Source organism: Nycticebus coucang, chromosome 9 (assembly GCF_027406575.1).
Source record: "Nycticebus coucang isolate mNycCou1 chromosome 9, mNycCou1.pri, whole genome shotgun sequence".
Taxonomy (NCBI): Eukaryota; Metazoa; Chordata; class Mammalia; order Primates; family Lorisidae; genus Nycticebus; species Nycticebus coucang.
This window is the reverse complement of record NC_069788.1, coordinates 84,107,071-84,119,174: the sequence shown is the minus strand read 5'-3', so window position 1 is coordinate 84,119,174 and position 12,104 is coordinate 84,107,071. Positions and strand designations below refer to the sequence as shown.

General features: G+C 42.8%; 1 protein-coding gene across 1 annotated transcript in view; it reads left to right on the top strand.

Moving 5' to 3' along the window:
- EML1 (EMAP like 1) overlaps window positions 1-12,104 on the top strand; it is a 196,970-nt gene that overhangs the window by 40,720 nt on the left and 144,146 nt on the right. The window lies entirely within an intron of this gene.

Below are 12,104 nucleotides of genomic sequence, written 5' to 3'. Positions count from 1 at the left end.
TTTCTGTGTTTAGATATGTTTAGATATACAAATACTTACCATTGTGTTACAATTGTCTGTGCAGGGGTAGCCAGCCTTCTTTCTTCTCTGCTCCAAATTGGAAGAATAAGAGTTTCCTTTGGGCCACACATTAAATTCACAAATACTAACAAAAGCTGATGAGCCAAAATAAAAAAAAAAAAAGGTCCACGCATACTTTTCATGATATCTTTCATGCATACTTTTCATGATACACTAGAGATAAGTAAAACAAGCCTCAAATAATCAGCTTGTGGCCTGTGGGCCACAGGTTGGACACCCGTGGTTAGGATTCAGTACAGTAACATGCTGTACAGGCTTGTGCCATATGGCCTATGTGGGTAGTAGGCTGTACCGTCTAGGTTTGTGCAAGTCTATTCTGTCATATTCACATAATGATGACATGACCTAATAACACAGTTCTTGGGACATGTTCTCACCATTAATCAACATCACGATTGTATTTGTTGAATGAATGATTGATACTTCATTTTGTTGTGGTTTTTCATCCACTCATCCTCTCCCAGAAGATGAGCTGTCTCACCTTCTTTCCAGATTGCCCACCCACTACTTGCACACTGTTATGGACCCTGCTACACCCTGGACATCTCTTTCATAGCCATCTCCCTGCTCCTTGAATCGTTCCCAACTTCCTTTCCTCTGAGTCTTTCCCCTGACTTTCCTCCTCTGAGCCAACACAGGAACCACCTTGACACAACCCCCAATCTTAAACCCTCTGGGTAGGTTTCCCAGTTCTTCTCTCTTCTTTTGGCCACCTGTTTCCTGCCTCTGCCCTACCCCTTGCCCTGAGGCAGACTCACTGCCAAGGCCCTGCCTTCTCCCTGAGCTCATCTCTCTTCCCGACACCCTACATCGCCCACCACTTCTCCCCTCTTGGACCTAGATCCTCCCTGTGCTTCTTCTGCATTAGCAGCCTGATCTGAGCCACCCAGCTCCACACCCAGTAGCTGGGAGAATGCCCAGCCCTGGCCAGGCTCTCACCACTTCACCTGGGACTAGTCCTTCTTCCTTATCTTTGTGGTCCCTGAGCCTGGTCCAGCCATGTGCATGTCCCATCAGTCCTCCTGAAGCAAAGTCCTAATGGTGTGACCTCCCAAGGGTGCCTGTTGCCCGTGGACCAAGCCCAGCCCCTCAGTGTCGATCCCAGGCCCTCCACCACAGGGCCCGGCTCATCCAGTCTGACCTGTTTGTTAGTCCTACTGTTGACTTTAACACAGCTGATAGCTCACCAGTTTCCAGACACCCTAAGCACACAATCTAGCTTTTTTCCTGGATGGCTTTCCCTACTTCCCTCCACTTGTCTCATCTCCCACATCCATCAAGGCTGGAGCAGGGTTCCCTGCATCCCCCATAATCCTTCCCACCTCCTGAGCTACTAGAAATTCAGTATCCTCCTAGATTTATTTGACCCAAGCAAAAGCAGCAAACAGGTGGAAATGTCTTATGGGAAACATAGTTGAATCTGGGTCTGCACCCTGTGGGATGAGGCCTGAAGCCTGCCCTACCTTAGGTACTGTTATTCATACTGTTATTCCATCCTGTCCCTAACCACGCTGTCAGCTTGTACACCTGGACAGTTCCTTCCTTCTTTCCTGTAATCTGGTTATCTTGTCTCAGCTTCAGTTCAACAGGTGGCAGATCAGAGCAGAAAAATGAGTGTTTGGGCCAGATAGGACTGGATTTCAAGGTCCTTCAAGGCTTTCCTAGTTCTGTCAACCATGTGACCTTGGGCCTGCCTTTCTGGTGCAAGGGCATTTTCCTCTTTGTAAAACTGAGGCAGCACTAACTAGGCTTGTAGCACAGACTGCAGCCAATGGATGGTGATGGGACATTCCTCCTCTGAGTTCTGTGACCTGGGGGCTATTTGCTCCCCTCTTGGCTGTGAGCCCCTCACAGGGTGGATGGTGTATTACCCTTTGTGTTCCTGCTCTGAGCACAGAGTGGGCACTTGGTGTGGGCAAATGACTGAATCAGTGGTCAGCAACCCAGCAAGTCCATGAGGGAGGGAGGTGGAGTCCTTTCTTTTCTTTCTTTTTTTTCTCTTTTGCAATTTTTCGAGTTTATTAATTTCTCTGAAGAACTAACTTTTGTCTTTGTTGATTTTTTTCTTTTTTTTTATTGTTGGGGATTCACTGAGGGTACAAGAAACTAGGTTACACTGATTGCGTTTAGTCCCTCTTATAATTGTGACTTTCATACACTGAGGCCCCATTCCCCTCCCTCCTTCCCTCTCTCTGCTCTTCCTTTCCCCTAACTCCCTCTTCCTTCTCTCTCTCTGATCTCCCCTTCCCCCACCCCCCACCATGTCATTAATTGTCCTCACATCAAAATTGAGTACATAGGATTCATGCGTCTCCATTCTTGTGATGCTTTACTAAGAATAATGTGTTCCACGTCCATCCAGGTTAATACAAAGGCTGCAAAGTCGTGGAGCCCTTTCTTGTCAAGCTGGTTTCCAAAAGGGCATCAAGGACCTTTGCCTGAGTCAGTGGTACAACTGGAGGCTGGAATCCTTAGGCACAAATTTTAACAAGTTTTCCTGGACCCTTTGTTAATCACAAATGTGTATTTTATATCTAAACCAATAGGAAGATAAAGCCTGGGAAGGAGTGATAGGAAGGGACCAGGGAAGCCACAGTAATGGGCCTTTTACTTGACTTTCCTGATAAAAATATGAATTTCTGGCAACTTCCTTTTATTTCTTGCAACTTTCATTCTGTGAGGCAGCTTATGATGGCATTTGAAATACAGGCAGTCCCTGAATTACAAACATCCGATGGATGTACAACTTGCACTTACAAATGGAGGCTATTATAGGTAATAGGTAAATGCACCTGTTCCAACTTACATACAAATTCAACTTAATAACAAACCTACAGAGCTTATCTCATTAGTAACCCAAGGACTGCCTATACCTATATGAATCTCAATAACCTTTCTCAATGCACAGTATGGATAGATTCCAAATATTTCCTTATTAGCTAGGGTGACCATACTATTTATCATCCAAACCAGAATACTTTTTTTGGACACATCTTATTTTGTTCAGATAATAGTCTGATCACACATGGTCCACTCAAATAATAAGTCAAATATAATCAGATGTTAAAGCTTGGTCTTCAAACATTATAGCCAATGTTGCCACACTTGCCTATGATCTCTCCAATATGAAACCACATCCACACCTCAGTGGCCACCGAACCATTCAGCACAACATCCTTAACTGGGAGTTGTTTGAAGCTACCAGTTTGAGCACTTTTGACTATTTTTTTTTAGTCATGTTTTTTATTGCCTGCTGCCAACTGTATTAACTAATACCTTTCAACAGTGTTTTTATATTTGCACATCTTCCCACCAGTCTACAAACATCTTGAGAGTAGAGACTAAGTGTGGGTGTTTCCATCTTTGGCACATAGTATATATAACTATATCAAACTATATATACACAATCAGAGACTGTTTAGTGAGTTTCCCCTTGCTCAATTCAGTGAAATTTCCCTCACCCAGAGAACATTTTAGAGGTAATTTTTTTTTCAGGCTCTCAAAAGCTGTAGGATCTCAGCAGGAGTTGGAGGAACCACCTCAACCTTGATGTAGTACCAAAATGTGGGCATTGAAGGCTTCAAATAAGTCACAGCGCTGGTGCATTCTCTGTGAGATTACAAATGGAGCCAAGGTGCTAGGTTGGAAATCTGTCATCCTGAACAACCAGCTGAATCAAACTGGAATATGTTAGAAAGTCAAAGGAGGGGCTATTAATGATCACCCAGGACACAGGCACACACTCTGGCTGTTCCAGGCCCACTGGGATGGGTGAGTGCTCTAATATTAGCTTATTTATCCTGTGGTTAGTTGGTGGTGTGCCAGGAACTGCCATAAAACCTTAAAGGCAACACGACAGAGCCAAGGAAAAAAAGTCCTGCAAATGATATTGTTTGGTGGAGATGCTACAGCTGAAAGTTCATTTGAAATCTACTGTAGTACCTGTAATATTGTATGAATTAGAGACAATTACAACATCAAGTTTCCTAAACACAATGACACTTAAAAAGAGAAAAAAAAAACAAATATTGCTTTTAATATTTCACTTCAGATACTTCAAAATATGTAAATTTTTTGATCAATGCAAATCATTGAGAATCCTATGAATAAATAGCTTGCTGAGTTTCTTTCTTTTCTTTCTTTTTTTCTTTTTTTTTTTTTGCAGTTTTTGGCCAGGGCTGGGTTTGAACCCGCCACCTCCTGCATATGGGGCCGGCGCCCTACTCCTTTGAGCTACAGGCGTCACCCACTGAGTTTCTTACATAATAAAGAGTTGTCACATCCATTTGGACTGTTAATAAACTATCTGGGGAAGGCTCTGAAATTCATGATTCTGCCATGTTGACATTTTTGTAATGGGATAATGAAGCTGGAGAGGCCCTTGATAAGCTCTCTTTATCACTTAGTGCCCATCCTAGCCCATCCAAGCCAGCTGACACACAGGTAGTCAGGAAGCTGGTTCACTGGGCTATGAATGTCTTACCTTTACTATATGAGCTGTAGATCTGCTCCTGCTTGTGAGGCTCCCAGCCAGGGGCAAGGCCAGGAAGCTCTCAGAATGAGTGGAAAGACATTTCTAACAGTAGGAATATCATAGATAAAGCCCTGGGGACAGGCAGTAGTGGGATGTTTGGGAAATTAAAAGCAGAGTGGGTTGATTGGGGGTGTGTGTGTGTGGTGTGTGTGTGTGTGTGTGTGTGTGTATGTGTGTGCAAGGACACACAAGGCAGAAGAACAGGGGAAGCCATGAAGAACCCTGAAAGCCAGTCTGCATATTTAGGACTTTGCTCTGTGGTTTCTTTTTCTCTATTAAGAATAATAATCTTAAAACGGGAAGGGATAGAAGAAACATCTCCTGGGAGGAATTGTCAAGAGCCCAAGAAAGGCGCGAGATGGCAAGAGACTGTTTAGTTACCAGGAACACATTCTCCAGGTCTTCACCAACCATCTCTAATTTTGCCAGATGGGAGTTGCAGAAAACTGCTAAGGGAAAAAAGGTCATAATTTTTTAAAAATCAGAAAAATTTGGATTCTGGAAAATATAGATGACACATTTGATATTAATATTGGTTCTGAGCAAAGATTTTCACAGATCTTTGAAGAGCTAGTGTGTAAACACTTGGAAGGAAAGATGGTTTCAAAGAGCCAAACCAACTTCCTTCCCTCTTTTCTTGGTGCTGCCAGATTGAATTTACAAGGCAGTGCAGAAGATCTTTCAGAAAATCCTATGGACATTGAAGGAAAATAGGCTGAATGAACAGTTGGGCAATTTCATTTTTCACTGGAGAAACATACCCAGAATTTTTTTTTTTTTTTTTTTGAGACAGAGTCTTGTTCTGTCACCCTGGGTAGAATGCAATGGCCTCATCATAGTTCACTGCAACCTCAAACCCTCCTAGGCTCAACTGATCCTCTTGCCTCAGTCTCCCAAGTAGCTGGAACTACAGGTACCCACTGAGACACCTGGCTCATTTTTCTATTTTTAGTAGAGACAGGTTCTCATTTTACTCAGGCTGGTTTTGAACTCCTGAGCTCAAGGGATCCTTCTGATTTGGCCTCTCAGAGTGTTGGGTTATAGACATGAGCCCCATGCCCAGCCCATCCACAGTATTGATAAAGAGATCAATAGAGATGTAGCTGGGGAAATGTCACTGGTGCTGTACATAGGGCTCCAAATCTCTCTTGCCCTGCTAACATATTTATCAATTACAAGAATGAAGAACATATTGAAGGATTCATTATGGTACATTCACTACTGACACAATGCCAGATTTAAGGGTTTAAAAGTTTTTGGTGGGGTAAAATGTTACATAGAAACCAAAAAAAAAAAAAAAAAAAGGTATTTAACAGAGGTAAAGATAAATCCTTTCTTTAGATTTAAAAAAAAACAATTAGTTCCGTACAGAATGGAGAAGACCCAACAGCAGTCATTTGAAGAAGATTGATAGGTTAGTAATTGACTGGAAGTTTAATATAGGCCAACAGTACACATCCTGGCTGTTCAAAAAAAAAAATCAATAAAGCTTCCGTTTCATCAATAGAATCATAATATGCAAGTTATTAAAAGGAAATACCACCCAAGTCAGAGTCCTATGAGGTTATTGTATGCAGTTCTGGTAGATACTAGGATTCAGGAGAAAGGATCTGGTTGGGTGGGATGGGCATCTCTGCAGACAAGGGGCCTAGAAAGTATGTCAAATGATGTAGAGGGAGGAAATGGAGAATGTTACCCAGGAGAAAGGGCTGTCTTTCAATCATTTAGGAGTCTATGGCATGTAATGCACAACTGATTTTGTCTAGAGGGGTCATTCATTTACTCAGCACTGCCAACTATGTTCAACATTGTGTCAAGCATGAGTGTTAGGGGCATAGAATCTCTCAGGAGACAGACACACACACAAATTCCCAAAAGGCAAGGCAGATTGACACAGAAATCTGGAAGGAAGTGTGGAGGCATACTTGTTCAGGACTGCAGAAGCTGGTTAAGGCCCTGCTGACAGGACAGCTTCTATGCTGTTGGGCAGCATATGCTGATGGGCAGAGAAGGCAGGCACTCAGGCCTGGGGAGCAGCCCTGGCCAAGGTCCAAAGCACCCAAGTGCATAGCATGTCTGAGAGTCCTCAGGGAGAGCATGTGGAGAGTGTGGTGGGACACGGGCGTGTTGCATGCAGACTGTGGCATTTGTGGCAGGAACGCAGATGGACTTAGAGACCATGCCAAGAAGTTTGAATTTAGTATGGCAGGCAAGAGAACAAAATAACATCAGATAGAGTCCTGGAGTAATGAAGGAGAGCAGGAGAGGCGCGGACAGAAGCTACTGTTGCAACATTTCAGAATAGACAGAGCTTGAACCAGGATGTGAGGAGCTCAAACTGATCAGACAAAAGCAGGATCAATGAAAGATACTGTGGCAAGGGGTTAAAAATAACAACCTTGTTTTTAAGAATTGGAGCTCTTAAACTCTGAAAGGGGCTGAGAGACCCTGTCAGGGACATTGCTGAAAGGACAGCTGACCTGCAAGCAGGTCATAGACTATGGAGTTTAACACTCTTTTTTTTTTTTTTGATGCTTAGAATCACCTCTTATTTTATAGAGTAATGATTTTTGTCATGAGAAGCCATATTATATATTTTAATATCAGCGATGAATGGTGCATTGAATCTGTGGAATAACCAATTTTGACTTTGAGATTTTATACTATCTATATTAGTTTGCTAGAGATTCCGTAACTATGTACCACAGACTGGATGGCTGAAACCACAAAATTTATTGTCTCACAGTTCTAGAGGCAGCAAGTACAAAACCAAGGTGTTAGCAGGGTTGGCTCCTTCTGAGGGCTCTCCCCTTGGCTTATAGATGTCGGTCTTCTCCCTCGGTCTTTACTTCGTCTTCCCTCTGCGGGAAGATGTCTGTGTCCCAATTTCCCCTTCTTATAAGGACACCAGTCACACTGGATCAACCCTCCCTTTCCCAATGATCTCACTGAGTACCGCTGAAAAGATCTAATCTCCAAATAGGGTCACATTCTGAGGTACTACATGTTAGGTTCTCGACATATGAATTTGGGGGGATCCAATTCAACCTATAACACCAACGGAAGGTCAATTTCTTTTGCTCTTAGAATAAAATCAGAAGCCTTGAACAGATCTGCAGGGCCCCAGCTGTTCCCTTGGTTATTCAGAGGCTGTGCTTGCCCATAGGGGCCACACTTGGCTCCACCCCCTGATGCTCCGGTTGCATCTTTTCCTCCTCTGTCCAATTCAGACCCTCTGGAATAATGTGAAATTCTTCCTTCTGTCTTTGTTCCATAGCACTCACAATTTGTAATTATACATTTTTTTTCTTCTTGAGATAGGATCTTGCTCTGTGATACATACTGGAGTGTAGCGGTGTGCACATAGCTCACTGCAGCCTTGAGCTCTTGGGCTCAAGGGATCCTCCTGTCTCAGCCTCCCAAGTGACTGGAACTATGGGTGTGTGCTACCATGGTTGGCTAATTTTCCTCATTTTCTGTGGAGCTGGGGTCTTGCTATGTTGTCTAGGCTGGGTCTGGATCTCCTGGCCTCAAGAGATCCTCCCGCCTCAGCCTCCCAAAGTGCTGGGATTATAGGTGTGAGACACTGCACCTAGTGAGTTCTCACATACATACAGTGAGAAAATCATACATTTATTCATATGATTATTACACGTACTAATGTTTCTTAGATTGTGACTGTGACCTACAGGGAGGAATATGTTTTATATTGCAACCAAGCACACACAGGCACATTTCAAGTAAAGCTATTTCAAGTACCAATACTTGTTCTTACTTTGTTCAACATACTCTGATATTTTCCATTCCATTTCATTTTTAAAATTGTCATAAAATATACATAACATCCAGGTGTGGTGGCAGGTGCCTGTAGTTCCAACTCGGGAGGCTGAGGTGGGAGGATCACTTGAGCTCAGGAGTTTGAGGCTTCAGTGAGCCATGATCATGCCACAATGCACTCCAGTCCTGGCATCAGAGTAAGAATCAATCAATGTCTCTCTCTCTCTCTCTCTCTCTCTCTATATATATATATATATACACACACACATATATATAATTTACCTTTTTAACCATTTTTAAGTGTATAGTTCTGAGGTGTTAAAGACATTTGTATTGTTCTGATACCATCACCACCATCCGTCTTTAGAACTTTTTCACCATCCCAAACTGCCATCTGTCTTTAGAACTTTTTCACCATCCCAAACTGAAACTCTGTATCCATTAAGCATTAATTTTCCATTCCTCCCTTCCCCCAGCCCCTGACAACCACTATTGCACTTTCTGTCTCTGGATTTGACTAGTACCTCATGTAAGTGGAATCATATAGTATATGTTTTGGGGGGACTGGCTTCTTTCATCTAGCATAATGTCTTCAAGAATCATCCAAGTTGTAGCGTATGTCAGAAGCGTCTTTCTGTTTAAGATGGAACAACATTCCATTATATGAACATACTACATTTTGTTTATCCATTCATCCATCAGTGGATACTCAAGTTATTCCATATTTTGGTTATTGTGACATGGGTGTACAAATATCTGTTCAAGTTCCTGCTTTTAATTCTTTTGAGTATCCAGAAATGGAATTTTCTACTTAATTTTTTAAAGTGCTGATTGTGATTCTTTAAATTGACTTCATAGCCACCTGCAGCTTGGAAAGCACTGTGTTCTATGTACTATATTCTGAGCCCCAAGTATAGTGCCTGGCACTGTGTAACTATTTTTGGGGGAGTGTTGAGCTAAATAATAGATGCACAAGCCTGCATGTTTCTGGGTGATTTTTTTTTTTTTTTATTGCTTCTCTATGAATAAAAGATACAGAGCTTTCATTTTCCTTTCTCTTTTTCACACATTGTACAAATGCTGCTATTAATTCCACTGAACACTATGGTTATATTGTCCTAAAGAGTGTACATCATTTATTACGATGGCAACTGTTTTTTGGGCTCAGGCCATAAATTATCTCAGAATGGAATACCAGTCTGTTAATACATTTGGGCTCAAAATCACACATTATTAATTAAGTTTTCAGAAATTTTTTTTAACTTTCTCCACATATCTTTTTTTAATGCTGTGTAGATCATGCCTAATTGACTTAGCCAGCATATCCTTGTAATTATTCTAAATTTTGCCTTTTTTTTTAGAGTAAGATTTTTATCATTGTAGAAAAACATAGTTATTTAATGCTCCAGGTTAAGAGGCCGATAATGATCTTTAACACCTCAAAAGCAAGTGGACTGAGTTCTTCATTGTCTTATTTGTAATTTCACTCTAGTGGAAATAATACCTTCTAATTAAATTTCCAGCTTAATTTTGCAGCTCAACTCTCCTTTCCCACTTCTGAATTTTCTTTATTCCCTAACCTTAGTTGTGGCCACCAAAAATTATAACATTAAAAATCAGGAATACTAACAACATTCTTAATGAAAACCATCTAATCATTCATCCATGATTATTACATTCTTTCCAAGTTCAAAAATCCACTCCTCAGCTTTTTGTGCCACCTATCCAAGGTATCCTAAAGTATAAAACTGCAAAGTAGGTTACAGAGAGCATGCTGATGAGAATAGAAGGGAGAAAGATGGGAAATGAATAAACAGAGAAGAGCATAGATGAAGTGAGTGTTAAGCCCATATCACCTGCTTCTTGCTTCGGAGATGCAGAGGACTCATCTGCATCTTTACTTGGGCAGCTACCTTCGACCTCATTTCCTTTCCCTGCCAAAGCTGTCAAATATGTATGTACATGTGTTCTGCCTTTGATGTCCAGCAACCCACCAAGGTGCTCCAGGTCACTTGGGAGCTCTCTGCTGCCAGATGGAAGGGCCTTTTCCCAGCCTCATCCTCCTTGACCCATTCTGCAGATAACCCTGTGAAAACGCCCACCTGTGCTCTTAGCTTGAGAGACCTCCTCTGCTGTTTTTTTCTGCCTCTCTGATGCCCCTGGAATCTCCTTCTTTCCTCCTTGCCAAGGCTCTGCCCCAGCTCCTCTTATTTTCTTTAAAGGCTTCATTAACAGCCTCTTTGCTGACAACTCCCAAATCTCAATTCTTTCTCTCCAGTTGCTATAGGGCACTTCTAACGGGAGGTTTTGCTGTCCTCACTTGACCTTTCTGTCTCTCTGGCTTTATGGTCCTGTAGCAACTTCCCTCTGGCCCTATTCTCTCTCTTCCCTCTGACTGTCCCTCAGTGCCTCATTTCTGGAGCACTGCAAATACCCAGGGCTGCTTCAGCAGTGGGCCCTGGCCCCAGCTGCCCAGTTCACGCATGGATTCAGTTCCCTAGCACTGCTCTCACCAGCCTTTGGGAACCCTCCGTGTCCTCCATCCCCTGGTGCAGGGTCCTCTGCTGCCTCTTGGGGCCTCTCTCACCTATCCCTTTCCCCCTAGTCCAATCTTATGTTCCACTTGTCTGCAATGTGAACCATCCATTGGTGTCCTGGCCAGTCCACAGGCTCTGCTCTTTCCTCCATCATCACTAGCATCGTATTCCCCACTATCCTTCATCCACCTGGTCACAGTCAAACCAACAGCACCTATGGCCCTTCTGCTTCTACCCAGAATATAATTTACCCGTTAACAATCCTGCTATGATAGGAGTGAAGTTTTAAATTCTCCTTTCTGCCTGCAGCAGGTGAGCAACGAGTCCTCACCAACCCATGTGTTACATTGCCACACATGGAGCCACACAGCCCTGTCCCTGAGCTGCCATCTACTGATGTCTAACTTGGGCTTCTGGAAAGACAGGCCTTTGACCTCCAGTGAGCCCCAGAAATTTTCTTAATTGTAATCTTTTATTCAGTTCTTATTTCATCTACTGTGTTTAACCCATACAAGTTGGTACCTACAACTTCAGATTTTTGCATGTAACTGAGTTGTGACTATTGTTGCAACAAGGAATGTAAATGTTCAGCAGTCTCTTCAGGACCCAGCCCATTTTGGGGCTAGATCACCCAATTCATATGTTCTCTCTTGCTTGCTCACTTGTTATCTGTATCATCTTTATTTAATTCAGGCTGTGGGTAGTAAAACTACCATTAATCTAGCATTTATATGGATGGGGTGGAAAAATTACAAACTGTTTTTGGGTTTGTGTATTTCTACTGTGTTATTTTGTCCTAACTCTTGGTCTCTTTCTGAGGTGAAATAAATAGAGTTTTCCTTAGACTTGCAGCGACTTAACGAGCCTGTAATGTGACAGGCCTGTATCCCCGGGTCTAACCCTCCGGGTAAATAAGAACAGATTGGACGTTTTAGCTTAGTGTCCACAACGCCACGGACTTTTCCAGCGTTAAGTAAGAATGGCCTCTTCCCCCACCCCATGAGCAAAGGTTCCAGTGGAGTTAGGAGCCCTGTGTTAATTCTCGCTTCAGGCCGGGCCTTGCTACAGCGGAAAACGCGTGGAAGAGGGGCGAGCCTAGTAGGATGTGGCCAAAAGTGGCGCTGCTCTGAGGTGGAAACACAGCTGGGAAGGGGTGGCACATTGTCCATGTTTGG